Consider the following 6315-nt stretch of genomic DNA (forward strand, 5'->3'; position numbering starts at 1 on the left):
GCCCTGCCTAGTTAGCGTTGAAACACTATCAGATGATGCATGTATAATTAATTTCTTAACCTTGTCCCCAATTGTGTTAATTTCAATCCTTAGTGGCTTTTATTTTTACTTGTTTTGATTATTTTAACACAATCTATGTCCAGGTCCAATGATGTGGAGAAGTTTGCCAATTGTATTGAGCACACTGTAGTTAATACTGGTTTACTAGGCATGCATAGAACAAATGATGAAATACAGATTGTCTGCAGTTTAACCAGTTAAGCCAAACTGTATACTCTGGCTCTGTATGTGTCTAGCCTTCAAAATATGTGGTTTGACTTTTTAACACTGTTGTATAAATATACCAACTTGGATTGTTCTATGAAAAATATATCTAGATATTTGATTCTACTCAAGCAAATTTGGTATGATGCCCGAGTGAAGTTAAGGAAAGGAATAAATTTGCTCTAAACAGTGCTGTGCATTTTTGTACAGACTTGATAAAACAAAACATTTGTTTAAATGTCTGTTTATCATTTATTGTATTAGTATTTAGTCTGTATTCTGAAGAGTGTGGTATAATGTTTGATTTAAAATGAATTATTAGAGTATATCATTTTCATCATCGCCGTCATCATTTCAATCATCATGATTATCATCATCCCTTTAATCATCTACATCATCATCATCATCAACACCATCACCATCATAATTTCAATCATCATTGTCACCATCACCATATTATGTTAATCATCTTTAACATCATCTACATAATCATGACATCATCACCACCACCATTGCCATCATCATTTTACCCATCATCATGATCATCTTCCCCGCCATCATCATCTTCATTACCATCGGCATTATTAATCATTATTATCATCATCTTCCCCACCATTATCATCATCATTTTCCCCACCATCATCATCTTCCCCGCCATCATCCTCATCTCCATCATCACCATCATCAGCATTATCAATCATCTTCACCGTCATCATCATCATTTCCATCATCATTATCACCATCATCACCATCATCAATCATCATCTCCATTGTTACGATACTGCAACAAATAACAATGAAAATTTAGTATTAAATTTGATTTCCTTTTTTTATTACAGGAAATAATTTACTATACACAAACAAATATAAAAATAATAATTGTCTTACATCTCTTGAAGTGTTGATTATAGTCCAAAGTTATGATAGTCCAGTATTTAATCCAGATAAGATCCAAGTTGGCTGGCGAAAATTCCTTAAATTAAAGTTCACAATGATGGCGATGATGAAACTGATGTTGAAGCGCGATGAATAACAAGAATCACTGTAACAAGTTGAAATGTCTGTGAAGACGATGTTGATGATGAATAACGGTCAATTTCAGCAATCCATGGGTTGAAAAGGTTCATTGAAACGGGTTGATGATCTCGATGAGAACTGAGAATTCCTCTCTCAAAGTAACTGCAAACAGTTCATTGATGGCGTGCAAATAATTCTTCAGAAGATAAATGTTATATTCCAGTTGGAAATAAACTATACTCTGACATGAAGTCTGGCGTGAAACTCTGAGTTCTGATCTGATATGATGTGATGTCCTTGAAGAAACTGCCAGCTTATATACAAATTATTCACTATTCTGGAAGCTTCAAGTATTGTCTACAAAAAGACCATTCTGCCAATTTCTAGAGCAGTCTAATTTTAGAAGACTCTTGAATGACCTCAGTGAAATTAACAAGTAAACAACATAGCTAATCCTATTGTTCTTTTCATGCCACTAGTCTATTGTGTTGCAATCTATTGTTTAGCAGTCTGTATTGTCTCTCTTTGGACATTCCAGAAATAACAAAGATTATTCAAAGATTACTCATGTTTAACAAAGCTTTATTGAGACATTCTGGAATATTCTTAATCATTCTATGCTATGCTGAATATCCTTAAAGAGAAAACTGAATAAATGAATGTAATTGCTATTACAATTCTGCTTATATATAACACCATCCGTCGGCAGCATCAATCATCATCATATCCATCATCGGCATCATCAATCATCATTGTCATCAAAATCATCATCGGCATTATTCAGTGGCGTACCGTAGGTCACGGCATTGGGGGGCACCAGCAAAAATTTTGAGTCAATTAATTAGCGCGCGAAGCGCGCTGTTGCCAGGTATACTGATTTAATAGATATCTTACCGGACAGTGCCATTACACGAATATGTATCTCACTGATCAAATAATGCGAGCGCAAAGCGCGAGCTGAAACTTTTTGATATTCAGACCTAAAAAGGGACATAAGCAAATTTTGTAATCATGATACGGACCTGTCTCGCTAAACAAACAATGCAAGCGCGAAGCGCGAGCTGAAATTTTTGTTTATATTGACCCCAAACAGGAACATTTTAAGGACTATATTTTGGGAATCCATTAAGAGTAAACATATCTCACCGTAGTCATATAATGCGAGTGGCAAGCGCTTTCTGATTTTGTTAGAATTACATCTAAGCTCATGAAGCACTTTTTGTAGTCATTGTTATGATTATCATACGCATCTCACCTGAAGAGGGGTATTTTAAGGCTTATTTGTAGGAATACACTAAGACCATACGTATTTCACTAACAAAACGATGCGAGCGCGAAGCGCGAGCTGATTTTTTTTTTCTATTCAGATCAGAAAAAGGGACATTTTAAGGACTGATTTGAGGAATTCATGAAGAGCAGACATATCTCACCAATCCACTAATGCCAACGTAAGCACGGACAGGAAATGTTTTATATTTAGTCCTTAAAATGGGGCTATCACTTTAAGTAGTCATGAAAAAGAAGCATATGTCACTACATAAAACAATTATAACTCGAAGTGCGAGGATATATATTTGGTGTATATTGACTTAAAAACGGGAGGTTTTAGTACAACAGGATTATATATCTCGTTAAACAGACAATGCGAGCATCAGGAACAATGAAGAAATAGGCAATGAACAAATTGTTTCATCAAGTTATCAACAAATATTTCTTATGTAATATAACAATTATAATATAATAAAACATTATGATGAACAATAATTTCTTCTTTCCCACTACGTTTCTCTTCCTTTCTCCCTCTTTTTCTCCTTTCCTCCGTTTTTTGCCAGCCGATGGTGGGGGGCACAGTTATGCCACTGGCATTATCAATCATCATCATCATCATCATCACCATCATCGACATCATCAATCATCACCATCATCGACATCATCATCACCACCATCATCACCGGCTATCATCTCCATCTTCACCGTCACCATCATCATCATCAGCTATGACCTCTTCATCTGCTCAATAAAACGCAAAACAACGAACACATCTTTTCAGATAAACAAAAGCCCTCACATACACGAGCGATGAAGGTAAGCCACTTTGATTTTTATTCAAATCTCTTCCAAAATCCAAGTCTCAAGCAAACATCATTAAAGCCTCAGATGTTTTTACTATATACTTCGATAATCAAATATAACACGACAATGATGATTTCTCTTTAGATAAAGGAAGGGGGAAAGTATTGATCAAGGAGATTATATTTCAACGATGTTTTTCAGGTGATGAATGAGTATACGATTATTGTCCAAAATCAGATTATCTAATTGTTCATTAGGCGAAAAGATCGACCTTTTTCAAAGTTTGGTTAACATCTCATAGACCTGTTAGTTTCCAATTTCGCCTTTATGCTCATGGTTTCTTACTTTGTTGAATGGTTCAATAACTCTATAATCATATGCTCGAGGTAGTTGATTGAATGGAATATTTTTCATTCGCACCAATGCGGTCAAGACTTTGTTTAAATTTACTTTATACTTGTGCGTAAAAAACACTCAAAATTGCTAAATTTGATATTAACATGATCAAAGATCGTCATGAAAAAGACTAATCCTATATATCCTGAAATGGCATCTTCTTGCAAATAATTGGATACAATTTTTATGTGGTATATTGTGTATGCTTTGGTGATCAGAAAGCATCAAAGCTGTGATGTAAACCAAGATGTCATAATCCAAGAATAGCAAGGAAATTAATTGCAAAGACATTTTCAATAATTTAAATGGACATTGTTTAAGAAACAAGTGGAATGCCTCTGGCCGTCTCACCTGCATCACGCGATTCAATATAGCAGCAGTGCTGATTTTGAAAACTACTATAACTCGCGCAAGATGTTCAGTGATACTTGGTTACTCGTATTTCCACGTTTTATGAACTAGACCAATACACTTATAGAGATATGATGGCAATTCAACAAATACCCCCAACGTGGCCAAAGTTCTTTGACCTTACATGACCTTTGACCTTGATCATGTGACCTGAAACTCGCACAGGATGTTCAGTGATACTTGATTACTATTATGTCCAAGTTTTATGAACTAGACCAACACACTTTCAAATTTATGGCTGTAATTCAACAAATACCCCAATTTGGCCAAAGTTCATTGACCCTAAATGACCTTTGACCTTGATCATGTGACCTGAAACTTGCACAGAATGTTCAGTAATACTTGATTACTATTATGTCCAAGTTTCATGAATCAGATCCATAAACTTTCAAAGTTATGATGGTAATTCAACAGATACCCCCAATTTGGCCAAAGTTCATTGACCCTAAATGACCTTTGACCTTGGTCATGTGACGTGAAACTCATGCAGGATGTTCAGTGATACTTGATTAACCTTATGTATAAGTTTCATGAACTAGGTCCATATATTTTCTAAGTTATGATGACATTTCAAAAACTTAACCTTAGGTTAAGATTTTGATGTTGATTCCCCCAACATGGTCTAAGTTCATTGACCCTAAATGACCTTTGACCTTGGTCATGTGACATGAAACTCAGGCAGGATGTTCAGTAATACTTGATTAACCTTATGGCCAAGTTTCATGAACTAGGTACATATACTTTCTAAGTTATGCTGTCATTTCAATAACTTAACCTCAGGTTAAGATTTGGTGTTGACGCCGCCGCCGCCGTCGCCGCCGCCGTCGCCGTCGCCGCCGCCGCCGCCGTCGCCGCCGCCGTCGGAAAAGCGGCGCCTATAGTCTCACTCTGCTATGCAGGTGAGACAAAAACGGCACTTTTTAGTATCAATTGTCCTATTAAATTAATTTAGATTTTTGCATTTAAGTTGACTGTATCTCGTAGTATAGTGACGTCATGGACATCGGGATCATCACGTTTATGTCAGTCATGCAACAACAACATCAAACTATATCACAACAAAGAATACCTAATGATTAACAAAGCTTCGACATATACCACATAAAAATTGGTGAAATATTATTGGGGAGATTATACTCTATCAAGACATAATATGTAAGTTTCATGTTCATGACATATGCTTTGATGATATTATCATTAGTACTATTTTTATTAAATTGGCGATTTTTGGAAGAGTGAAGTTTCTTCTGACTCACTTGGTACAATAAGACGATTTCTTTTCAATGCTTTATGCACCACAATTATTATACAAACTATGGGTAGTGGGTAGCAGCCAAGTGAACTTGTCTACTACTTCAGGGTGTGACGACCCTGCCCGACACGAGTCCCGGGCTCAGCTGGCTCTGACTGACAGTACACCAGGTAAAATGATATATAGGAGTGGAGCCACGTAGATGATCTGGGGGCCGTTTCATAAAGCTGTTCGTAAGTTAAGAGCGACTTTAAGAACGACTGGTGATCCGTTCTTGTGCTAAATGATAATCACTATTGAATGTTCATTGGTGATCAATTAGCGCGTATGAAAGGATCACCAGTCGTTCTTAAAGTCACTCTTAACTTACGAACAGCTTCATGAAACGGCCCCCAGCCTTGGCGCCAAAAACTGAACTGAAGAGGAAGTCGGAAACGTGCCGACGGAAGGAGAGGCGTGGTCGCAGAAAGCGAACAGTTATTGGGCGCATGTTATATTGTCTTTCGATACAAACAGATTCCGTTTAGTTTGGAATGCAAACTTTAATTATTTGAGATGATTTTAGGAAAGTCCCTTCACCCACCCACAAAAATGATTCTAAATTTTAATTCATTGATACAATTTTATCAGTGAGAGATTTAAATGACGCAATATGTTATATAAAAAGTACAACATCTAATCAATCACATAATTCGCATATTTGGTATGATAAAGTGTGAAAATTGATAATTTTCTTCAAACCATGCCAATCGACTTATAGCACATGATATCACATATTGAAAGCTATGATAGATTTGATTATAGGTCAGAAATAAAAACATGTAAATCATTTTAAAACCATAATTTATTGAATGTTATAATAATAATTATTGGGAATAAGAAATGAAAGTACTCGTAGGTAA

The sequence above is a fragment of the Lytechinus pictus genome, chromosome 3 (genome assembly GCF_037042905.1).
Source record: "Lytechinus pictus isolate F3 Inbred chromosome 3, Lp3.0, whole genome shotgun sequence".
NCBI classification, from domain to species: Eukaryota; Metazoa; Echinodermata; class Echinoidea; order Temnopleuroida; family Toxopneustidae; genus Lytechinus; species Lytechinus pictus.